At 39.0% G+C, this 27,308-nt stretch overlaps 1 protein-coding gene across 1 annotated transcript in view; it reads right to left on the bottom strand.

Moving 5' to 3' along the window:
• LOC112226957 (bone morphogenetic protein/retinoic acid inducible neural-specific 2) overlaps positions 1 to 19,251 on the bottom strand; it is a 117,845-nt gene extending 98,594 nt beyond the window's left edge. The window contains exon 1 of the mRNA XM_024391661.1: positions 18,568 to 19,251. The gene's annotated coding sequence lies outside the window, so the exon portion shown is untranslated. The remainder of the gene's footprint in view (positions 1 to 18,567) is intronic.
• Between the last annotated feature and the right edge of the window lie 8,057 nt (positions 19,252 to 27,308).

The raw sequence follows: 27,308 nt of genomic DNA, 5'->3' as shown, positions 1-27,308 counted from the left end.
CACCCACTCTGTCCAGACTGGGTAGACACCCTATAATATTATGGCAATAGAAAAAGCTTTCACACGTTTTCAAATACATTACAATCATGTTTTAGTAAAGTAAAAGCTAGCTCTCAACTGTTCATGTAGCTAGCTAGCTAACAGTTAGCTACCATCTATTCCAGATCATGTTTGTTTAGCTAAAGATGGTGGTGTGCAAAACAACCAAATACGCCCATGCATTGTTGAGGCAACAACAGTATGTCGAATTCACTCCATATATACAATGCCTTTGGAAAGCATTCAGACCCCTGGACCAAATGTTGTTACAATACAGCCTTATTCTAAAAAGGATGAAATAAAACATGTTCCTTATCAGTCTACACACAATACCCCACAATGACAAAAATAAAAACAGGTTTTTAGACATTTTTGCAAATTCATAACAAAAAAACTGAAATACCTTATTTAGTATTCAGACCCTATCCTGTTTCCATTGATAATCCTTGAGATGTTTCTTCAACTTGATTGGAGTTCACCTGTGGTAAATTCAATTGATTGGACATGATTTGGAAAGGCTCACAACTGTCTATATAATGTCCCACAGTTGACAGTGACTTTCAGAGAAAGAACCAAGCCATAAGGTTGAAGGTTTTGTACTTAGCGCCCCGATAAAGGATTGTGTCAAGGCACAGATCTGGGGAAAGGTACAAAAAAAAGCTAATTGTAGGAAATGTTATATAACATACTATTTATGTAATATAACAGTTACTATTGTAATAGTACACACATTGATGTCAAACTTGTGCTTAGCCCAATGCTCTGTCACTAATGGCTGGGATGAATGCAGGGGCAGAACAAAACACTCTCTTTGGGACTTATGACTGACATATGGTCATGTACAGTAGTTTACAAGCACTTAGGTTGGAGTCATTAAAACTCTTTTTTCAACCACTCTACAAATTTCTTGTTAACAAACTATAGTTTTGGCAAGTCGGTTAGGACATCTAATAATAATTTTCTTAAAATAATTGTTCCAACAATTGTTTACAGACAGATTGTTTCACTTATAATTCACAATTCCAGTGGGTCAGAAGTTTACATACACTAAGTTGACTGTGGCTTTAAACAACTTGGAAAATTCCAGAAAATGATATGGCTTTCGAAGCTTCTGACACCATTTGAGTCAATTGGAGGTGTACCTGTGGATGTATTTCAAGGCCTACCTTCAAACTCAGTGGCTCTTTGCTTGACATCATGGGAAAATCAAAAGAAATCAGCCAAGACCTCCACAAGTTTGGTTCATCCTTGGGAGCAATTTTCAAATGCCTGAAGGTATCATGTTCATTTGTACAAACAATAGTACGCAAGTATGAACACCATGGGACCACACTGCTGTCATACCACTCAGGAATGAGACACGTTCTGTCTCCTAGAGATAGACAGGTACAAAAGTATCTAAATCCACAGTAAAACAAGTCCTATATCGACATAACCTAAAAGGCTATCAGCAAGGAAGAAGCCACTGCTCCAAAACCGCCATAAAAAAGACAGACTACGCTTTGCAACTGCACATGGGGACAAAGATCATACTTTTTAGAGAAATGTCCTCTAGTCTGATATAACAAAAATAGAACTGTTTGGCCATAATGACCATCGTTATTTTTGGAGGAAAAAGGGGGAGGCTTGCAAGCCAAAGAACACCATCCCAACCGTGAAGCAGCATCATGTTGTGGGGGTGCTTTGCTGCAGGAGGGACTGGTGCACTTCACAAAATAGATGGCATTATGAAGATGGAAAATTATGTGGATATATTGAAGCAGCATCTCAAGACCTCAGTCAGGAAGTTAAAGCTTGGTCGCAAACAGGTCTTCCAAATGGACAATGACCCCAAGCATACTTCCAAAGTTGTGGCAAAATGGCTTAAGGACAACAAGCCGAAGAACACCATCCCAACCGTGAAGCAGGGGGTGGCAGCATCATGTTGTGGGGGTGCTTTGCTGTAGGAGGGACTGGTGCACTTCAAAAAATAGATGGCGTCATGAGGTAGGAAAATTATGTGGATATTTTGAAGCAACATCTCAAGACATAGTTAAAGCTTGGTATCAAATGGGTTTTGCAAATGGACAATGACCCCAAGCATACTTCCAAAGTTGTGGCAAAATGGCTTAAAGGACAACAAATTCAAGGTATTTGAGTTGCCATCACAAAGCCCTGACCTCAGTCCTATAGAACATTTGTAAGCAGAACTGAAAATGCATGTGTGAGCAAGGAGGCCTACAAACCTGACTCAGTTACACCAGCCCTGTCTCGAGGAATGGGCCAAAATTCACCAAACTTATTGTGGGAATGTTGTGGAAGGCTACCTGAAACGTTTGACCCAAGTTAAACATTTAAGGCAATGCTACCAAATACGAATTGAGTGTATGTAAACTTCTTACTCACTGAGAATGTGATGAAAAAAATGAAAGCTGAAAAAAATCATTCTCTTTTCTATTATTCTGACATTTCACATTCTTAAAATAAAGTGGTGATCCTATCTGACCTAAAACAGGGCATTTTTACTGGGATTAATTGTCAGGAATTGTGAAAAACTGAGTTTAAATGTATTTGGCTAAGGTGTATGTAAACCTTTGACTTCAACTGTACCTGATAGAACTATCTGGCTTACATTACTACCCTTACAATACCCCAAAAATGTCCTGTGATACATTTCCATATGTTGGATTCAAAGTTTGTTTGAAGAATGGAATGGTTTGTCTTGTGGTAGGATTTGTGGGCTTTGACGCTCTTATGTAGGTGTCTTCTTGTGATATGTGTTCTGTCCTATATTTTTATTTAATTTGTTTGTTTTTTAAATCCCAGCCCCCATCCCTGCAGGAGGCCTTTTGCCTTGTGGTAGGCCGTCATTGTAAATAAGAATTTATTCTTAGCTTACTTGCCTAGTTAAATAAAGGTTATATAAAAAAATATAAAAAATATGACATGGTTATGATAGCGTCATAGGTGTCAAATAAAGTGTTACCAAAAAACACACATTTTCAGATGTGAAATAGCTATTTTCACATGTTCAGCTTAAATTTCACATGTGAAACCATATTTTCTCATGTATCACATTTAGAGTTCACATGTTAATTACGGATTCGACAACATCTGGTGAAATGGCAGAGCGCGAAATGTAAAAAAATTATTAGAAATATTTAATTTTCATACATTCACAAGTGCAATACACCAAATTAAAGATGAACTTCTTGTTAATCTAGCCACTGTGTCAGATTTCAAAAAGGCTTTACGGCAAAAGCAAACCATGCTATTATCTGAGGACAGCACCCCATCAAACAAACACATGACAATCATAATTCAACCCGTCAGGCACGACACAAAAGTCAGAAATAACAATATAATTCATGCCTTACCTTTGAAGATCTTCCTCTGTTGGCACTCCAATATGTTCCATAAACATCCTAAATGGTCCTTTTGTTCGATTAATTCCGTCATTATATCTACAAAATGTCCATTTATTTGGCGCGTTCGATAAAAAAAAACACCGGTTCCAACTCGCGCAACATGACTCCAAAATATCTAATAAATGACCTATAATCTTGATCCAAACATTTCAAACAACTTTCCTAATACAACTTTAGGTATTTTTTAACATAAATAATCGATACAATTTAAGACGGGATAAACTGCGTTCAATAGCGGTGTCGTGATGTTGTATTAGTTAATGTGACGACTGTTGTTCATCGAATTATTAAAAGTTTCTAATTGCGTGATTAGCTCAATCAAGCAATTATTAACTCATTAACCTGGGGCACCATGAGAAAATAAGTTTTTATTGAGTTTCTATTTCCTAAATGAACTCAAAGAATATCAGAATGTTGATTTTAAAACAGCCGCTAATTAATCAGTTACCTCTACAATCTCGTTCTGAACGTTGCATAATCCGGGAATCTGCACGGACCCGGGTCTCACCAATGAGTTCGTACCACACCAATCTTAGTTGAGTAGTTATTTACTAGAAAGCTAAAATGATGATAAAAGATACACATACACAAAAACACATTCTAGGCTATTTGATTAGAACTTAGTATAACGGGCCAACACACTATGTCGCATGTTACCCAAGATGGGGATTTAAAAAAGAGAGAAAAAGAGAAAGTACACGAGATAAATATACATTTGGGTGAATTTGTCAGCTATGCTTCTTCTAGCCCTAGCCTTGCCCCAAACTGCCACTCTTATGGGTCAGAGTATAATGATGTAATTACGTGGGGAAGGTCTCTGTGGATTCTCCGCGTGGACCGTTCAGGCTGCTCAATGACGCACTTCTCCGGCGCACCTCTTCTGGTCGTCCTCACGATGTCAGTGTCCTTTTGGCTTAGGAGTCTGTTCCCTCGCCCTTGTTCTGGAAGGGCAGACAGCTCTGTAGCTCAGAGCTCACAGCGTATGAATGAAACAGTGTAGATACCACAATTCGATGGGAGGTGGAGGCTAGGTGGTTCGACTTGAATTCACCCGCTTAGACACAGCTACTCATCCATAGCTTGGGTAGAAAAATATTTCTTTGTCTTAAAAACTTGTGGTGCGTTTTGGGTTCGTTGACTTTTTAGACCTCGGCTGCAGCTTGGGTCACTTAGTCTCATCTGTAAATTCTTTACTCACAGGTTTTATACCCTCGTGTCAGAAGTGGGCATAACCACCTTTAGGGCAATTCTCTGGGCGTACCTAGTTAAGATGCAAGGTCTAGACTTTACTCAAATCCAATTTTAGACAAGTAACTTCACATTTCATCTTTACCAAAACATTGTCTTTGATTTGGACATTTTCCATACAACGTACAATGTATAAACATCAAACATATACTAGGTAAACTGTTGACGTTACAATGTTTTCTTAATAACGTCATCTATTAACTTTTAATAACAAAACAAAAATTACATACATTTTCATATTCCATCTATCGTCATGACCACCATTGTGGCTGACGGAAATCATTGTTCCAATGTCCCTTTATGTCATGTTTAATGTTCTGAGGCTGGTTCTCCATAGTAACAGCACAAAGGGCTGTTACACATAGTAACAGCACAAAATTTACCAGGGGCGTGAGGGGTCATAAAAACCCCACATCTTCAGACCCCTAGATCTCTCCTCCTCTGTTGGGGTTGAGAGATAATCTGTAGGGTTGTGGTCTCCTGTAACCTGACCTGATCAGGACAGTCATGACAGAGGATAAACACAAAGTGGAGCGAGCTTTCAATCACAACAGTACCCTCGACTCGACCCTCGTTCCTAACAGCCCTACTTCTTCATTTCTCAAAGGAAAAACATCAACCAATTTCTAAAGACTGGTGACTTCCAGTGGAAGCGATAGCAACTGCAAGCAAGTGCCTTAGAAATCTGTATCCACATAGAAAAACCATTGAAAACACTGTCACCTCAAAAAAATTATTCACATTTGAAAATCTAATTTGCAGTTTCATATACAGTGCCAGTCAATAGTTTGGACACACCTAGTCATTTCAAGGGTTTTTCTGTATTTATACTATTTTCACCATTGTAAAATCATAGTGAAGACATCAAAACTTGATGACAGATTTACACTCTTGGCATTCTCTCAACCAGCTTCACCTGGAATGCTTTTCCAAAAGTCTTGAACGAGTTCCCACATATGCTGAGCACTTGTTGGCTGATTTCCCTTCACTCTGCAGTCCAACTCCTCCCAAATCATCTCAATTGGGTTGAGATCGGGTGATTGTGGAGGCCAGGTCATCTGATGCAGCACTCCTTCACTCTCCTTCTTGGTCAAATAGTCCTTACACAGCCTGGAGGTGTGTTTTGTGTCATTTTCCTGTTGAAAAACAAATGATAGTCCACTAAGTGCAAACCAGATGGGATGGCGTATCGCTGCAGAATGCTGTGTAGTCATGCTGGTTAAGTGTGCCTTGAATTCTAAATAAATCACTGAAAGTGTCACCAGCAAAGCACATACTTACATCACACCTCCTCCTCCATGCTTCACGGTGGGAACCACAAATGTGGAGATCATTCATTCACCTCTTCTCACCAAGACAGCGGTTGGGACCAAAAATCTCAAATTTGGACTCATCAGACCAAAGGACAGATTTCCACTGGTCTAATGTCCATTGCTCGTTTCTTGGCCCATGCATGTCTCTTCTTGTTGGTGTCCTTTTAGTAGTGGATTCTTCGCAGCAAGTCGACGATGAAGGCCTGATTCACACAGTCTCCTCTGAACAGTTGATGTTGAGATGTGTCTGTTACTTGAACTCTGTGAAGCATTTATTTGGGCTGCAATCTCAGGTGCAGTTATCTCTAATGAACTTATCCTTTGCATAGGGCTATCTTCTATATACCAACCCTACCTTGTCACAACACAACTGATTGGCTCATACACATTAAGAAGGAAAGAATTTCCACAAATGAAGTTTTAACAAGGCACACCCGTTAACTGACATGCATTCCAGGTGACTACCTCATGAAGGTTGAGAGAATGCCAAGAGTGTGCAAAGCTGTCATCAAGGCAAATGTTGGCTACTTCGAAGAATCTCAAATATAAAATATATTTAGATTTGTTTAACACTTGTTTGGTTACTACGTGATTCCATATGTGTTATTTCATAGTTGTGATGTCTTCACTATTATTCTACAATGTAGAAAATAGTCCAAATAAAGAAAACCCCTTGAATGAGTTGGTGTGTCCAAACCTTTGACTGGTACTGTATAAGAAACATTCACATTTGAATATCCAACTTTCACATGTGTAATTACAATTTCGCTTGTGGTGGTGAAAGTGTTATTCCCCTCACATGTGAAAAGGTTTGGTTAACATGTTGTAGAAGCAATGTTTTAACATACATATGAGGTTGCAAATTCTTTAATGCCATTCTGTAAAAAGGTAGCAGTTTACCTGAGTATAATCATTTAAGTGTGTTAAAAATGATGATTTGTTATTTCTGAGCCATCCATTCGGAGTGTTACTGCTGCAGGCACACACCTCTCTTCTTCATACATTTGACAGTGACCGTTGAAAGAAGCCGAGTGAAAAGAACAGAGAAGCTAGTGCTCCTTGTCGCCTTATTTATCCTCTTTAACATGTTCAAATTAGTGTTGCCAGTTGACTGAAGTTGACTTTTTGTCATTTTAGTGCACAATTTTTGATTATTGCATTTTCTGAAAGCGTTCAAAATAAACTGAAAACGTAATACATCATATATACAGCTAAAAACAACAATGCGATGTGAAAACAAGTTGAGTTTGAGGTTAAATAAATTGTTTGTAAATTTTGCTAACTGACAAAATCAAAACGGAAATATTCTTGTTAAGCTTTTTATTTAAAAACAATCATAATTAACAGCTCAATTTGAACAAATTATGAATTTGCGATTATTTGTGATCAATCACAGCAAATCCTGCGATAAAAACACAATACATTTTTAAATTGTTTGACAGCCCTACGTCACATTGAAATGTGAAAATCCACATGGGAAGGTGTAGCGGACATGAATCGGTTATGGTTGCTCATGGTCATGTGATGAGGTATTCCACCTGCGACTTCAAACATAGTGTTTGCCCTCTTGGTCGAATGGTCAAGACCTTGGCTTCTCTGCAGGGAAACCTGGGTTCTAATCCCACCACTGACAAAAGCACATGTGAAATTTAGAATATCACATAAAATGTTGGGAAACCACATGAATCATGTGAAAAATGAATGTGAAAAATCTGTCAAACTTCCCATGCGTTTTTCACATGTTTTTTGTAAGGGTATACCATCCTCTCTCCAAATTCACAAAGAGTGATTACAGTGTGTCCACTGGAGCAAGAACAAAAGGGCTGGCAGTCCGTATTATTATCTTCGATAATAAGAGAAACAAGAAGCCATTATGGTTCCAGCCTAATCTATTAAGAAACAAAGTATCTCAATGACCTTTCTATCCGGACTCATTTCACACAATGGTTTGACCTTTTAGTATTCGGCGAACTGACAGTGTTTAAAACAACATGGTGGTTCATCTCCACATTCAATCATGGGGTCATTATTATTTTTTTATGCGTTTTACACTACACTGCTTTTATTCTTCTGCCCAGCTCAAAATTATATTTCATCATTCAGATTGCAAATTGCTTGCATTTCCAGAGATGTTCTACATTGTCTGTGACTATGAGACTATATGAGGGCTTGTTGTACAACTCATTGGATATTAGTGCTTACAAAATGAATATACTGTACTCTATTGGTTCAGTTTGATTTTTTTTTTTTTTTTTTTCAGAGAGACAGAATAAAAGATGGTAGAAATATTACTGAGCCAAACCAACTATTTAATTGACTCATCTCTGCCCTGCCCATAAGCAAGTAAGCCAGTTGTCAACTTAAACACCTTCACTTCGTATAAACGTCAGGAGAAATACCAAGACAGGACCGTATTTAGCCCAAACAGAAGGCCATGCGAATTCTATTAAGATGTATGGGGAGACAGTTGCTAAAGCCCTTAAATCGTGCTCACATTCAGCTTAATCCTGCTGTGGCTGATGTATGCCTGTAGGTATTGCGAGAGGAAACATGAGTCATTTAGCAAACCACTGCACAGAGGGAAAAGTGAAGACGGGAAAAACAGACGCACAGTCTTTTGAACCCCTGAGATGAAAAAAACTGCAGACTCCAACAGGATGAGTCAATTTCCACATAGACCACTTCCCTTTTGTGGGGTGTCTGAATGAAATATGTGCAAAGGCAGGGATCCTATATTTAGACATCAAATCGCTCTGTCACCTCACTGCTCCATCTCTCAGAGTTCTATTTTTCTCCCCATGTGTCACTTGATATCATTGGCATGCAAAAAGGCAGAATAAGTCCTATGTGGACTTTTAGGGACATTAGAACGACGAAGAGGGAACCAGAGGCATGAATTCTCATGACTGACAGGTAAGGCAGGAAGTTAGAGTGGGCAGAATGAGGGCAATGGCTTTCAAGTATTCTGTGAGTAAATGGATGTCTGTCACGCAAAAGTGAGTGTCCACAATGTTGAGGTTTTAATTAAATAAGAGAGATGACAGTTTGAATATGCTTCAGGATCTGTTGGCGAACGCCTTCTAAAGGCTTAAGATACCGACAACATTTTCTGGATAGGCTAAGGAGCAGCACAGGTGAAGCTCAGACAAAGGACATCTCATCGGTCAAGGATTTCCATACCTGCCTACTGGTAATCTTGAGGGCATCACACGTCTGGCTAAGCTTTATTTCAAGAGGGAAGAAATAGATAAGCAAGTGACAGCGATGACAATCTCTCTAATCCAAAAGTGCAGCCAGGTCTAAGTATTGTGGGCTACAGGAGAAAAGATAATGAAGGACTGGCAAAAGCAGTCAGTATCAAGGAGTGAAAGGAATAGCAAGAACATATCTACTTGTCTCTCTCTGCACAATGTATAATTCATGAAAACAAAGTCCAAGGGTATATCCTCCAAAGATCTTCCTCACATCACATACTAGAGGTTTAACACTAAATGTCAAATTTGCAATAGAGGACCCCCCGGTGCAGGGCTTATCTAAAACTGCGGGATGTATTTTTATGTTTGTCTTATCCCTAAATGAAATGAATTGATGACTGTACAATGCCATTTCAGCTATTGTTTATGTGCAAGTTGCCAAAATGTACTGAAAAAAGCTATCTACAGGAAGTAATCTTCAATATTTGGTAACCACTCTGGCATCCAAGAGCAATTGTGAATGGAAAGTCACAACCATGAAAAAAATACATAAATCTATCCACGTATTTCAGTTATTGATACATAGGCCTCTTATGTCATGAAGTCAGAAAGGGAAGCAATAGGAATAATAAAATAAACAGTAATATACATCCAGCCTGTTGTGGGAAGTGTGGCTGCACCATACATGAAAGTACAGTCAGCATTAATTAATTACCCATCCAAACATACAGTGGTCCACTTCTCTGTAAAAACAGCTCCATGTACTACATAGGCCTCTATAGAAGAGGCAGTAAATATGAATTATTTGAGACAGGTGTCATAAAAACAAGTGCCCAGTCAAAGAAGTCTCTTACATCTACTTGTGTATAATGTGTTGTCTTACTCATTATAATTCGGTAAATACTGTGTCATCAGCAGTACAGTGCCACAAGCAGTCTATCTATACAGTACACAACTAGGCATCTGATTACAACCCTACCATTTTCTAATCTAACCATTTACTAATCTAATTACAGCATGTGTACAATATTCAAATGTTCCCTTGGTACCAATGCATCAGGGAGATAGTGACAACTATCCACGCTGCATTGTTTTCACACCAACTACTGCATGAGCTTAAAAAGAGAAAGACTTGGCTTAATAATAATCGTGATGAGAGATTTCCAAATCTACCAAGTGCTACTGGTTGACCAACAAGGGCCACTATTCTACTAGGGAACTATTCTATCAGGGAACATAAACATAAACATAACATAAACTCAGCAAAAAGGAAACATCCCTTTTTCAGGACCCTGTCTTTCAAAGATAATTCATACAAATCCAAATAACTTTGCAGAACTTCATTGTCAAGAGTTTAACCACTGTTTCCCATGCTCGTTCAATGAACCAAAAACAATGAATGAACATGCACCTGTGGAATGGTCGTTAAGACACTAACAGTTTACAGACGGTAAGTAATTAAGGTCACAGTTATGAAACTTCGGACACTAAAGAGGCCTTCTGACTCACCAAAAAAAAGATACCCAGGGTCCCTGCTCATCTGCGTGAACAAGAAGAAGGCATGAGGACTGTAGATGTGGCCAGGGCAATAAATTGCAATGTCTGTACTGTGAGACGCCTAAGACGGTGCTACAGGGAGACAGGATGGACAGCTGATCGTCCTCGCAGTGGCAGACCACGTGTAACAACACCTGTACAGGATCGGTACATCCGAACATCACACCTGCGGGACAGGTACAGGATGGCAACAACAACTGCCCGAGTTACACCTGGAACGCACAATCCCTCCATCAGTGCTCAGACTATCTGCAATAGGCTGAGAGTGGCTGGACTGAGGGCTTGTAGGCCTGTTGTAAGGCAGGTCCTCACCAGACATCACTGGCAACACCTTCACCTATGGGTACAAACCCACTGTCGTTGGACCAGACAGGACAGGCAAAAAGTTATCTTCACTGACGAGTCACGGTTTTGTCTCAACAGGGGTGATGGTCGGATTCGCGTTTATCGTCGAAGGAATGAGCGTACACCGAGGCCAAGTATAATTTTTAGATATGACTAATAATGTTACTGTTCCCACTACAACAAAATACTGAAAAGGAAAAGTCAACATTTTACAACTTAATATTCATCATCTCCAGCATCACCCCAACATCAGCATATGTGAAATTGCTGCGTTTTTATGTTTTGTATTAAAAAAGAGGAACATCATCGGTGTGCAGAGTGTGATTTTTTATCAATTGTGAATAGGCATTGCCTGTTAATTGGTTGGCGATTTCATTGGAAACACTTATCTTCCTCTTTATTACGTGTGGGGTGGTACTAGAGATGATGATTATGAAGTTTACATTATTTTTACATTTCCCTTTAAATACATGTCATTTTGTCCTTGAAACATTTAATTAAAATACTGTACAATTCCATTCATTCCTATTGAGAATGCTCCTACTGGGCAGTGCCAATATGGCTGACCGGTGGCTTCAAAGCCTCTCATTGGCCAATACATAGCATCAGCAATCCATAGTTTACATACATCATTGGTTGAGAACAAGGGTGGTGGGAGAGGAGCATGGAAGCTTGATATGGGGCTGATGCAGTACTGTTCCAATTCCTAATACCTAGAGCAGAGCAGCACAGTTCTCCGTACTCTCACTCAGTCATATTGTATGTGGTAATGGATGACAATAGCCAGTCCCCTGCTTCAAATTGTGATGTGGAAAAGGACTGCACTTACAGAAGAACAAAATGTCCACATTCTGGCTAGGTCAAATAATATAGATACATTTTTGGACCTAGCATTCTGGTCCACATACTTTCAAGCATTTACTCAGAATTACAGTTATTCGTTATTATCATCTACTGGAAATCATAAAATGCAGTAAATTCCGCATGGGACAGATCTTCCTCACTCGCTTGGACAATCAAAATCAAGTCAATCTGTGGGCCATCAGACCCTGCCGCCAACTGTAATGGCTTACAGCTTGTGGTCTCTGATGGCTGGCATCCTCTTAGTACTCAATTAAAATGCAGTGAAAGAAGCCTGCTGTTGGGGCTGATTGGTGGAACCTCCACCTGTGCCCAGCTGCAGCATGAATCAACTAAGCTTGTGTCCCAAATGACACCATATTCTCTATATAATGCACTACTTTTGACAAGGGCCCATAGGGTTGTGGTGAAAACTAGGGCACTGTGTAGGGAACAGAGTGCCGTTTGGGACACATCCCTGGCTGCTGCCTGGTCTCTTCTGATCCTTGACTCCTAGTCCAATAAATAATTTTTCGCCACGGACCCTTGACCAGGATAATCTGGAATTTTCACGTTTTGATGATTGATGCCATCTTGAACCTCACCATTAAACATTAAAGGCTGACAAAAAAGTTATTGGTGGTATTTAAACAGTTTTTTTTTTCAAGACACTAAACGTGCCATCTTTATCAGTAGTGTACCCTGTTTATATTACACAAATCTTGTCTTTCGTCCAACAGCAGATATTTTATAGGCTTTAGTAGAACCCAATAAAACTAGGATCCACCGCCACTGTGCTTGGATTCAAACTATATGGCCTAAGGATCTACACAACATACCACAGCCACTGTATTTGTTGACATAAAAAATGATCTTGGGGCATACATTAAACTGTAAAAATGATATAAACCTTTATATGCTGGTTGCAATAACATTGAGAACTTTTTATTTTTATAATTCATAATAAGAAGAGAAGAACACCTTGCAGAACAAGAGGTTTGACTCATTAAAGCAATGGTCGTCTGCAGGCGGCCTGTGGGCCAAAATCAGCCCGTAAGTGATATTTGTTTGTTCCCCAACAGTTTTTAGAGAAAAAAATAGAGATATATTTGGGGGATTTTAGTTTTGGGTCAACAAATACTGTCAAATTACCAGGAACTTAGCACAAATATATATATTTTTAAATATTCCTACTAGTAACAAAAAGAGACATAAGTGATCGTATTTCAATTGAATCAAGGTATGAAATTATTGTTATTTTCAAATACAATTTCTTGTGGTCAATTTAGAAAGAGTACAGATGACTTTATTGTCCGGCACCCCGACCATCCGTTCCTAAGAAGATTTGGTCTGCGGTTGAATCTAGTTATCTTGCCCTGCATTAAAGGATGGGGGTACTACCACCCTCATACGATCAAAGGGCTTCCACATCATCTCCCAGAATGTACTGCTTTATTACATAATCTGGATACAGTGTGATAAAAAAGGCCATGAACTTGTATCTAATTTAGCTATTACTGCTACCACCCTTTTCCACATGAATGAGAACTCTTCTTGAGTTGGAATTTCCCATCTTTTAAATCAGATTGTTGACTGCTGAAGCACGTCTAATGAGTGCACCCAGTATAAAATGATATAAATATGAATTTCCTATTTGAACCATACTGTAACTTGACTTTAAGGCCTTGCTCAGGGTTAGCCTTTATACAGTACAGTCACCTCAATTGTGTTTTTCTTGTCATGGAGCTAAGGATGCTTAGCTAGTCTCTTCAGTGACCCTGAAACATCCTGATGTAGGATCTTAATCTGATCACCATGTGTTGCAGGATAATTTGTCTGCAATGCAGGACATATAAAACTTGTAATATATTTGAATTAAAGTCTTCTGAAATGTGTAAAAATGTCAGACTTGATTTTCACTTATTCATTTTTTAAATAACCCCCTACAAAAATGTCCATGAATTACAATCCACATTTCCTGTTGCTGCAGGATTATTTCCTGTCTCAAATTAACTGCCTGCAGTCACGACTCAGTGGCTGCATCTCAAATGGCACCTTATTCCCTATATAGTGCAATACTTTTCACCAGGGTCTACAGGGCTTTGGTCAAAAGTAGCGCACAATCTAGGGAATAGGATGCCATTTGGGATGCAAACAGAGGCTTTATTGATGAGCGTCAGCTATTAAACAGTCAACCATTGAGTGTACTGTATGTTCCAACACACACAGACAAATCCAAGTTTTTGGCCCAATTGCAAAAGCATCCTTTATAAGTAGCCTGTGTTATAGAGTGCTGATTCATTTCAGTTTCCAATTTCTCACCCCAAAAAACTGTCCTTTGTTTCACTCATTTGGAAAAATTATTTTATTCATTTTCAAGGACTGGAACCTCTCCAACCTTTTCTTGCATGAGAGCTACTTTTAAGAAAAGAAACATGTTGTGAGCTACATCTAGCTTTCAAATAGGCACATTCTTCTCTTCTCCCCTGCAAGTCTTCCCCAGGTCCTTAGTGTGCAGGAGAAAGCAGTGCACTGTTTTCTGGCAATATACCTGGTAGAATAATGGTTAATAAACAACTCTATAAAATATGTGATTTTCCCCCCCAAATTCTGTTTTATATTTTCCTAAATAATGTTCTCAGTTGTATTTTTCCTGGTTTTAGCTTTATTGTTTTTCACTCTCAAAATTGCAATTGTTCATAGAGAAAAAATAAAATGGGATGTTCTGAGAGTCCATGTCAATGCTTAAATCAGAAGGCAATTTTTGTAGGTCTCGAAGAAAACAAATACATTTAGACTCAAATGTAATTCCCCTTTAATTCTGCATCTGGCCCTTTAATTGATCATCTAGCTAGTGAGGAATATGCTGTCTAATGTGCCGGTCTAGGATGGTTCTGTACTGATGCTGCTCATTTCATAGAAAAGTTAGCAAATACCAAATAATAGATATAAATGATATACTTACTCATGATATAGTTCTGCCAGGTAAGCCTACTTGGGGAAAGTATTTCTGTCAACCCACATGCGGTTATCACAACTGGCTACACACGGAGTGATAGACAAACATGCACACCACACACACACAGACAGGGGCAATATATTTTGGAAATTAATTGGCAGATATTGTGTTAGGTTTAGCTTTTTAAGCTAATAGTGGCTAACCAGGGTGGGGTAATGTCAATGTTCCGTTAATTAGATAGTAGCTAGTCGTTTCTGATACTTTTAGATTTGTTTATGGCAGGTTGCGGTGGAATATATGAATAATTGCATGTCCTTTCAGAACTGTTTGGCGAGCTACTCAAATGTGGGCTGCAAGCTACTGGAGCTGTTGGAGACCTGTTGGAGACCCCTGGGATAGAATATGCAGTGCTACGACATCCATTGCATATTCCAGTCCTTGAAAAATGAATTTAAATTAGATTTTCTGTATCAGCCTGGCATTGTTTTTGTCTTGAGTGCTTTAATAATTAACCAAGATTGATTGATCGACATCAAAAGCCTGTCAGCCATTTTCACTTTCAAATGATTAAAACACACTTTTATACTTTCACTGCAAACCATTTTATCTATGGGTAAAAAAATGCATATATATTCGACTCCAAAGTCCTCAGTCAGCTCTGAACTCGTATTGACATGCATGCTTTCTACACTGCATGCATGAGTAAGTTAAAAGGGGGCTCTCTCTGTGAAAGTCAGGAAATGGAGAGAGAGGTTATGAGGGGAAGGCTTGGTAATTCAACTTGTGAATTTAACATTTAATTAAACATGCAAACCAGTCAAACAAATGATGCTTTTTAACTTAGCAGGCTGCATAAGCAATAATAAGGGGGAAAAATTAAGATGGAATATTCCTCATCAATGAATAAATTAGAACGATTGACACTCTCTCCTAACTGTGCCATATATTTGGGTATAAGATAGTATATTTTTCACTCTTTGTGGAACAGAGTTGGTGTACAATGGCCCTACTCGTTGAGATCAGCCCAAGTTTCCCCTCTCTTCTGTCAATCTCATTTTCTACAGCTCTCCATCCTTCAATCTCAATTATGGAAATGTAATCAATGACCCAACCTTCCCTGGGCACAAATGATTACTAAAAGGTGGGGAAGACTATTATCATGTCTGCACAGATGTTCTTGGCAAGCGATTTTGCTGTACTGATATGGCTCTACTACAGAGAGAAATGGCACCCTATTCCTGTTATAATGCACTACTTTTGACCCTAAAGGGAATAGGGTGCCATTTCGGACACATCGAGAGACTGGTTCCATTCCAGTCCACTTTGAATCAGCAGCTTCGATCTGGGAAATAAGATCTCCAAATGAAAATCCAGCTGTACTACTGCTAGGCCTAGGCATATACTGTATTGAGTTTGCCTTGGCTACTGATCAATGTTTTATTCATTTAGGAGCACTACATTTTTACCACACACACACACACACACACACACACACACACACACACACACACACACACACACACACACACACACACACACACACACACACACACACACACACACACACGTCATGTGGTATCCCATCTACTCACATAGCCTACTGTAGTTAGATAACTGGCTTCATGGTGCACCAAAGAGTGCTGCAAATATAAAATAACATTAAACTGGGTCAAGATAGTACAAATGGTACATTTCTGCAGCATAACCTGTGCGGCTCAGAGGGATTAAATCTCCGCTGACAGTAACATTGAAAATCAATGAATTTGGTCAAATGAATCTCTGCTGTGATAATGTTCAATAATTGAGATCAATGCATTTACTTATAAACATTGCACATGTCCCGTTCTAACAATGTTCTTTATCATTCTCTAAGAGAGTTCAGCCAAGCATCATACATGTTTCAGACCGCATTTAAAAAAAAGAGTGAGCTCAGGAATAGCTTAGTGCTGGAGGCAGATCAGCTAAACGTTGTGTGGTACTATGCTCCCTCTGTAGGTGAGAAAAAGCAGTAAAACTGTCAAGAATCTGCTTCTCCCTTCCCAACTGCTGGAAGAGGAGGGTGGCGAGCAGCTAAAAGTCTCTCTCTCCACAGGGAATTTTAAAAAGCAGACTAGTTGTAACTACTTACTGTAGCAAGCCCCTGATATTCATGTACATTTGATGTTCAATAAAAGCAGGCAGGAAATAGAGGACAAGACAGACAACCTCCCTCAGAGACACTTTGTTGTAAAGAAACAGGGAATATTTTTCTCATAAATGTGTTCATTTTGATAACATTGTATATTTATGTTCTCAACAATGCCCATATCCCACCCTTAGTGAATAAAATACCAAATAAAAGTAATTGGAGAGAGAGACTTATTTCATCATTGTTTATAAATACTTATAACAATCAAACACCAGGAATCCGCTATTCAAATACGAATTGCACAGAACCAACAGCTTAGTCGCCCAGAACCAACAGCTTAAAAAATACACTGAAGCAGCTTACACATTTTCCTCCACGGATTAGATAAAAAGAAAGCTGCTTTATATTTGGTGAAAAATTGCATGAAATACCCCCTCCGATTGAAATGTCAGCATGATTCTAGTCTGCCAAAATCATGTGCAAAGAGGATTCATGAACATATGTAAAACAATAGACCGATTGCTCACACTAGTGTCCAGTTCTTTCCTCCTACAGTGGTAGTGCTGCCTGTGGCCTTTGACGAGCACAAATACTTTGAGACACATGGCCATATCAAGAGGGAAGCACTGACCTACACACTGCCTCTTCCTTTCCTTCCACCATGCCCAGGCAGTTATCCAAGGTTCACACAGCGAGGAGGCAAACCCATGCAGTGAACAACAAAGCTGTGGGGTGGTTTTGTTAAATCTCTCAAGCCTTGTTCTTGAGGTGCTATATTTAAAATGACTGGCTGAAGAATTCTCACTTGACGAGAAAGTTAAAGCACTGGGCATCTCACGTTTTGAAGGCACTTTCAATGATTTTGCAGCAATCTCCTGAATCTCTCTCTCTCCTCTGCTCCATTATCATACCCTAAGCCTAAGGCAGGGAGAGATCTGGACTGAGTAAGCCTAGTTGGAGATGCTTACGAACTGAATGCAAATTCACAGAGGAGCATGTATAAAACATAATATTCACAAATCCTCTGCTGAATATAGTAGCCTATGCACATCAAAATTCATGCGTCACAGGCTATAGGGGACACCCCCATTGATATGAGCTGTTTCAAATCACCAAAAAACTGCACACAAATAAAAAAAGACAATAATTCAGCATCATAGCACCAGAGTAATAATTTAAGGAGATAATTTAAGAGTAAACTAAGCGAACGTCTAAAGTTAAAAAAAAATGACAGGTTGATAATGAATGTACAACTTCTTTGGATAAAAACACAAAATCAGACTAAAAAATCAAATCAAATCAAATGTATTTATATAGCCCTTCGTACATCAGCTGATATCTCAAAGTGCTGTACAGAAACCCAGCCTAAAACCCCAAACAGCAAGCAATGCAGGTGTAGAAGGACTACTAACTCAACATTATTAATAATACACACCAGCCAGGTCACTGTGCAAATAATAACATCAATACTCAGGCACTCTAAAGCACATTACAAATTGATATAGAAGCAAGGCAAGCAATAGCAATGGCATCTCACCCAGAGTGTGAAGGGTGATCCTGTTGTCTCTTTCGTTGTGCGTGTATCCTACCAGCTAGTGAAGGTTGTCAAGATGTTTACAGTCTTCAGACAAACTGGTGGAATGCAGCCAGCAGCTAACCGACAGCCTCCAGTCCCTGATTCACTTGCAGCTTCCAACAGGCAAGTTACAGAGTCGCTTATTATAGGATAATCCAGGCATTGTCCTCTCACTGCTATAGCCAAGTTAGTCAATGTTGGCTGCAAGTTGGGGTCCAAAGGTGCCCCTAGAACACTGTCAAGTCCACAACAATACAGTGTATATTTAGCTTGAGATAATCAGCTGAGACCAAAAATAGTCACACCCCAAAAATATTTTAAAACTAAGGATGCATCTAAGATTTCAGAAATAGGAAACAGCAAGATAAAAGTCAAAGGTGCCAGTGTCCCCCAAGCCTCCAGGTCTTAATGATAATATATAGTGTAGCAGTCAGAAGAACCAGAATAAAATCCACACAAAATATCTCTTCTTTTCCTTTTAGGCAACTCTCCCTTCAGTAAAGAGCCTGCACCTGCTACCAAAGCAGAGAAATACAATGTACACCTTTTTCTGTGAGCCACACAGCTAAGCTTCAGCTGCCCCTGTTACAGTCATCACTCACTCTCAAGCCCAGCACTTCGGATGAGCACTGGACTGACGATTGCTCTTGCTCAAAGTCTTTCAGGAACACATCTCTTTGCTCTGTCAAACCGACTCTCATTGCCACGCCTCCCAGACCGTGATTGGTTGAGCTGAGCTCAGAGCAAAGTACAGGGAGGAGGGGTCGATAATGCTATGTGGAAGGAAGGAGAGGGACATGAGAAGAGGAGAGAGAGTGGGGAAATGGTAGGCTGGGGGTTGGGGAAGCAGAGGAGAGGATATACGGAGCTCTGCAAGCCTGAAGGGACAGCCTGGCTAATGAAAGAGAAATGCTTCTCCCAATACTTTAGCCAAATTTGTGTGTTGCAAATTTGTTGTGACTCCTGGCAAACTGAATTCATACTGACAAAGTCCCTAGTTTCTGAAGAGAGATACAGGTAACTGCCAAAATAAAGGAAACACCAACATAAAGTAGGGCATTGGGCCAACATGAGCTGCCAGAAAGGCTTCAATGCACCTTTGCATAGATTATAGTGTCTGGAAAAGGGGTTGGAACAAATTCTTTTCAAAGTTCTGAACCGGTTCGAACCCCCCAAAAAGTGCCTGTTTAGAACATTCCTTTCTCTTCCTTTTTAACCTCTGAAATTCCTAGTAATAAAAAAATCCTATTAGAATCCAATAGAAAATCCTATCAGATTTTAGAACCCATCCTATAGGATTTTATCCTAGGGGTTAGAATCTCTTTTTGCACCTCTCCTATTGGGATTTTATCCTATAAGATTGGTTCCAAAAATCTAATACGTTTTTTATTCAATTGGATTCTTGTATTGGAATCCTATAGGACTGGTTCCAAAATCTGATTGAATCACTCCTATATTGTGGTGGTGTGTTGAAGAGGTTGAGAACCTCAGGGAATTACCGCTAGTGTAAGTAGGCAAAGAGATGGAGACACGAGAGAAAGACTGTTTCTCAGTTTACTGGTATTTAACCATATTTAGCTGTGAGATTATCCAATAAAGCTACATTACATTATTTTAGATTATTTGCACAAATTTCATGTGGACAGTATGTGTTACTAAACTACAGAACCTCACATTTTGCCCACATCGAATTGAGGGTAATTAATAGAGGTCGACCGACTTTGATTTTTCACCGCCGATACCGATGCCGATTATTGGAGGACCAAAAAAAGCCGATACCGATTAATCAGACGATATTTAATTTTAATTTTATTTGTAATAATGACAATTACAACAATACTGAATTAACACTTTCATTTTAACTCAATATAATACATCAATCAAATCAATTTAACGTCAAATAAATAATGAAACGTTTAATTTGATTTAAATAATACAAAAACAAAGTGTTGGAGAAGAAAGTAAAAGTGCAATATGTGTCATGTAAAAAGCTAACATTTAAGTTCCTTGCTCACAACATGAGAACATATGAAAGCTGGTGGTTCCTTTTAACATGAGTCTTCAATATTCCCAGGTAAGAAGATTTAGGTTGAGGTTATTATAGGAATTATAGGACTATTTCTCTTTATACTATTTGAATTTCATATATCTTTGACTGGATGTTCTTATAGGCACTTTATTATTGCCAGTGTAACAGTATAGCTTCTGTCCCTCTCCTTGCCCCTACCTGGGCTCGAACCAGGAACACATCGACAACAGCCACCCTCGACGCATCGTAACCCATCGCTCCACAAAAGCCGAGCAGAGCAAGGGGAACAACTACTCCAAGTCTCAGAGCGAGTGACGTTTGAAACGCTATTAGCGCGCACCCCGCTAACTAGCTAGCCATTTCACATCGGTTACACCAGCCTAATCTCGGGAGTTGATAGGCTTGAAGTCATAAAGAGCGCAATGCTTGAAGCATTGTGAAGAGCTGCTGGCAAACGCACAAAAGTGCTGTTTGAATGAATGCTCATGAGCCTGCTGCTGCCTGCCACCACTCAGTCAGACTGCTCTATCAAATATCAAATCATAGACTTAATTATAACATAATAACACACATAAATAGGAGCCTTAGGTCATTAATATGGTCAAATCCGGAAACTATCAATTCGAAAATAAAACATTTATTCTTTCAGTGAAATACAGAACCGTTCCGTATTTTATCTAAGCGTGACATCCTTAAGTCTAAAAAATCCTGTTACATTGCACAACCTTCAATGTTATCTCATCATTATTTTAAATTCTGGCAAATTAGTTCGCAACGAGCCAGGCGGCCCAAACTGTTGCATATACCCTGACTCTGCATGCAATGAACGCAAGAGACACTATTTCCCTAGTTTAATATTGCCTGTTATTAACATGAATTTCTTTTAACTAAATATGCAGGTTTAAAAATATATACTTCTGTGTATTGATTTTAAGAAAGGCATTGATGTTCATGGTTAGGTACATTCGTGCAACGATTGTGCTTTTTTTCTCGTAATTGCGCTTTTGTTATGTCATCCCTCGTTTGGCAAAGTTGTCTGTCTTTGTTAGGAAGAAATAGTCTTCACAGTTCGCAACGAGCCAGGTGGCCCAAACTGCTGCATATACCCTGATTCTGTTGCACAGAACGCAAGAGAAGTGACACAATTTTCCTAGTTAAAATAAATTCATGTTAGCAGGCAATATTAACTAAAAATGCAGGTTTAAAAAATATATACTTGTGTATTGATTTTAAGAAAAGTGTTGATGTTTATGGTTAGGTACACATTGGTGCAACGACAGTGTTTGTTCGCGAATGCGCTTGTTAAATCACCCGTTTGGCGAAGTAGGCTATGATTCAATGATAAATTAACAGGCACCGCATCGATTATATGCAACGCAGTACAAGCTAAATAAACTAGTAATATCATCAACCATGTGTAGTTAACTAGTGATTATGTTAAGATTGATTGTTTTTTCTAAGATACGTTTAATGCTAGCTAGCACCTTATCTTGGCTCCTTGCTGCACTCGCATAACAGGTAGTCAGCCTGCCATGCAGTCTCCTCGTGAAGAGCAATGTAATTGGCCATGATCGGTGTCCAAAAATGCCGATTACGGATTGTTATGAAAACTTGAATCGGCCCTAATCAATCGGCCATTCCGATTAATCGGTCGACCTCTAGTAATTACACATCCTTTTAAACTCAAATGAGTAATGCTAATATAAACATTTATAGCGATCACAATGACACAACATCGATTAAACACATCATGTTTAAAACAGATCAATATCATTGGTTTTAGGACTTGGAATTCTACTATAATTTTCAAAGTCAAATCGCTGGTCTCACACCAATACATGGATTTGAGTGTTAAACTAACAGCCAACCCCTGTCACTGTTGATACCCTATGGTGGGTACTGATTCCTTGAAATTAAATAACAAAGCAACTGATGTGTTTCCTTTGATGTTTCGGGCAACCTCCCAAAACTTCCATCTGACATTCTAGAATTTAGATGACTGTCTTCAGCAAATTCTCTTCTAACCAGTGATATACAAATTATTTTCAGATTCAGTGTGGCCTTTGAATAGTATTAGTTTAAACAGTGCATTCACACCGTTTTCCCCTTGCTCTATTGATTTCAAATTGATATCGATATGAGTGATTAACCAAATAGTTGTGTTTAACTTTTTATAAAAAGTTAGTCAACGGGAAAGCAGCAACAGCATCATTTTCAATTTACATTTCAGGAATATAAATGGACTTTCAACATTAATGTCCAATAGTAATCTTCTTAATTCGGGTAAAAACTGCTGAATGAGTCCAAAAAAAGTTATGCGATATATTTATTTTGATGATCTACCAGAAATCATGAAAACAGGGTTGACTTGCCTATAATGTGGCACATATATTTAACAATAACAAGCAAGATGAACATTTCTCATCTGCTATAACGCTGAAGTGACTCAAAAACTAGATGCAAATGGTTACAACTTAGCTAGCTATCTAGTCAGCTGGCAGGCAAAATGTGGCTAACAGTAGTTTCTTAGCTTGCATAAAAATAAGTGCATAAAATGCTGCACAATTTACAAAATACGACAGAAACTTTGTCAGGAAACACAAATACTGTAACGTTACTCACAGTTCTTACCTTCACGCACAGTAACAGATAGAATAATAATAATAATAATATTTGAAAACTGAAGTTTCTCTGCACAGCCACAGGTGGCGAGCAGAACTTGGTAGTTAATTAAGACTGCAAGCATGGGGGGTATATTATTGTGACTCTAGATGCACAGAATCAAAGTTGGACTGCATGGAGGTGCTTGGGAATATGGTCATTACGGGTGACCGTATTGTAGGAGTTTCAGGGTAGAGGTGTACATTTGACCTCCATCATCTAGGATCTGACAATGGTAAATAAAATCTCTCTCTTTTTGCCAAATTTTTTGTGCGGTCTTGCAGGCCTTCTCGTGCAGATTCAACTGCGAGTACATTTGTAATTCAAGACCTGTCTTGAGTTGGGCTCTGGGGTGGTGCAATTGTCGAGTAAGTGAGCTTATGGTTGTCTAGAGGTATGGGTTGAGTGTGTGTGTGTGTGGGTGTATGTGTGTATCCCACAACTGTTGCGAAGAAGTAAAAGATGTTAGGGACAATAGAGGATGATCCACAGCTATATATAATACAAATCGAGGTGAGGGCGATGGAAATGCATTTGGCAGTTAATCTACTTCAATTCGGTAAATGGCACTGTGTGCTCTTTCCAAAGGATGGATCCCAGTCGTTTATGGGTTATGGGATACAGGGGGTCGAGGGTGGTCTGCCGGGCATTGGGATGACAAACCAACTCGGGATGAGGAGGGCTTTTAGCGGGTGGAATAGTAGGGACCAATTGGAGGTTTACTTAGTAGAAAGGCAAAGATCATGGTACAGCTATATAGACACTCCATCATCATGTTACTTTTTAATGGTATGTTTGCAAACATATATTTTGATAAATAGAATTGAAAGTTGTGTCTCATTATGGTAAGTGGTGAAATAAGTATAGCCAGTTACAATTTTTTATTTTATTTTTTTATTTCACCTTTATTTAACCAGGTAGGCTACTTGAGAACAAGTTCTCATTTTCAACTGCGACCTGGCCAAGATAAAGCATAGCAGTGTGAACAGACAACACAGAGTTACACATGGAGTAAACTATTAACAAGTCAATAACACAGTAGAAAAAAAAGAGTCTATATACACTGTTTGCAAAAGGCATGAGGAGGTAGGCGAATAATTACAATTTTTCAGATTAACACTGGAGTGATAAATGATCAGATGGTCATGTACAGGTAGAGATATTGGTGTGCAAAAAAGCAGAAAAGTAAATAAATATAAACAGTATGGGGATGAGGTAGGTAAAATTGGGTGGGCTATTTACCAATAGACTCTGTACAGCTGCAGTGATCGGTTAGCTGCTCAGATAGCAGATGTTTGAAGTTGGTGAGGGAGATAAAAGTCTCCAACTTCAGCGATTTTTGCAATTCGTTCCAGTCACAGGCAGCAGAGAACTGGAACGAAAGGCGGCCAAATGAGGTGTTGGCTTTAGGGATGATCAGTGAGATACACCTGCTGGAGCGCGTGCTACGGATGGGTGTTGCCATCATGACCAGTGAACTGAGATAAGGCGGAGCTTTACCTAGCATGGACTTGTAGATGACCTGGAGCCAGTTAAAGAAAAGTGTGATAAATAAAAACATGTACCAATTTCAATTGAGGACCAAAAAACTGACAGCCGTGCCATATAAATGGCAAAATATTTGGGAAGAGATTTTCGATGTACCCATTCCATGGCACGTGGTTTATGAATTGATACGCAAAACAACGCCGGATTCAAAACTTAGAATTTTTCAATATAAATTGCTATACAAAATTCTTGCAACTAATAGAATGTTATATATATGGGGGATACAATCTTCCCAGCTCTGCAGATTCTGCTGTGAGGAGGCAGAGTCATTAGATCATTTATTTTGGTATTGTCCATATGTAGCTCATTTTTGGTCACAGGTCCAGGAATGGCTGAAGAATTGCAACATTTGCCTAGAACTAACACTACAGATAGCAATACTGGGTGATTTGAAAAGCCATAGTCAATCAATCAATAATATAATAATTATTTTAGCAAAAATGTTTATTTTTAATTTACAATCTGTAGAAGCTATAAGAATAGGAAGGTTCAATTATTTTGTGAAGCATGACAGCACAGTTGAAAAATATATGGCAAGTATTGGATGATTTGTATTGGATGATGTTGAGAGACAGATGGGAGGGGTTGAGTGGAGCTGAAGGGTGGGACTAATAACAAGATAAACAATGTAGGGCATAAGGGATCTGTAGAATGTATATAGGTTCGGAGCTTTTGTGAAATAGCATAGTTACAAATAGAAATCCTCAAACTGGATGGACATCAGAAATAGAGGAAGGACTAAGAACAAACAAGAGAGAACTATTGTAAAGTAGACTGTGTCTGTAGAGTGTGTATAAGATGTATGGATTGAAGGTAGAAGCAGAAGTGTTTATTAGTTTACTCCAATTGGGGGATTGGCGGAAGGGTTTGCGGGGAATAATAATAAAGGTATATTCTTTAAAAAAGTATGTATGTCTATATAGGTATGTGTATGTATATATGTGTATATATATGCATGCGTGTATGGATATATATTTTTACCCAAAAAATATGGGGGATTGGAAATGATGCAGACAATTACATTGGAAGCAACATTCTTTCCGCAATATTAAGCTGATCCACCCTCCAAAAAAAAACAAACACTGCAAGCATGCGCTAGCTGTGACATCATCAGTCACTCTTAAAGGGACAGGCTTTCTTAAAGGTGAATAAAACAGAAATGAATATATAACTGTTGTTGTATATGTTGTACAGTATATGTATATGTTAATGTTGTTGTATTGTACTCGAACATTTGATTTACAATAGGAAAAAAGTAGTCCAACGGAATTCCAATAGGATTCTGATAGAGGTGACACAAAATCCTATAGGATTGCGAGAATCGTAAAGGGTCTAATAGGATTAATTTTGATGGGAAGGTAGTCTACACACACATGCACACCCACTGGTAAAGATTTCCAGCTGGCAGGCAGACGTTGGAATAAGTTTCAGAGTGACTGTCACGATCGTTTTAAGGACCAAGATGCAGCGTGGTATGTTTCCATCCTTTATTTTGGAATAGAAAACTTTAAAGAACAAAACATCAATACGAACAAACGAACCGTGTCGCTAATATAATGCTCACAGGCAACTATACATAGACAAGATCCCACAAAGCACAATGGGAAAATGGCTACTTAAATATGATCCCCAATCAGAGACAACGATTAACAGCTGCTTCTGATTGGGAACCATACTAGGCCAATATAGAAATATAATTCACATAGATAACTCTATTGGAGGGATGTGACACCATTCTTCCATGAGAAATTCCAACATGTTGTGTTTTGTTGATGGTGGCGAAAAATGCTGTCTCAGTCGCTGCTCCAGAATCTCTTATAAGTGTTCAATTGGGTTGAGATCTGGTGACTGACACACATACACTTTAACTCCTCTATGCTCCTTTGAGGCCCCTCTTTCAAAGTCACTGAGATCTCTTCTTCTAGCCATGGTAGCCAAAATAATGTGCAACTGGGCATTTGTATACATGACCCTAACCATGGGATGTTATTTGCTTAATTAACTCAGGATCCACACCTGTATGGAAGCACCTGCTTTCAATATACTTTGCATCCCTCATTTACTTAAGCATTTCCTTTATTTTGGTTACCTGTACATCTCCCTCTTTTTGCAATACATCTGAAAGTCAAATCTTGCCAGCCAGAACCCCATTACGCTCTGATGGATCAGCGGTTGAAGGCGCAAAAATGCAGGTTGAGTTTCCCAGTTTCCCAGCTCCCAGGCATAGAGTAGTGATCTATTGTAATCAGAGTGAATGAGGTGTTCTGAGGCTGCAGTTCAACAACAGCCAGATAGCTTCTGGGAGATGGTTTGAAAGATAACTCAAGGTCACTTGCGTAACCCATGTTCTCTGATATTGTGAGTGAGACATCTCACAGTGGGATTCACCAAAATCTTCTAAGTAGCTCGAAGGACTAATCATACATGTCTGTCGGTGACAGACAGGTTGAGTGGTGAATGAGGG

This window comes from Oncorhynchus tshawytscha, linkage group LG28, assembly GCF_018296145.1.
Source record: "Oncorhynchus tshawytscha isolate Ot180627B linkage group LG28, Otsh_v2.0, whole genome shotgun sequence".
Taxonomy (NCBI): Eukaryota; Metazoa; Chordata; class Actinopteri; order Salmoniformes; family Salmonidae; genus Oncorhynchus; species Oncorhynchus tshawytscha.
This window is presented reverse-complemented; position numbering and strand designations above follow the sequence as displayed.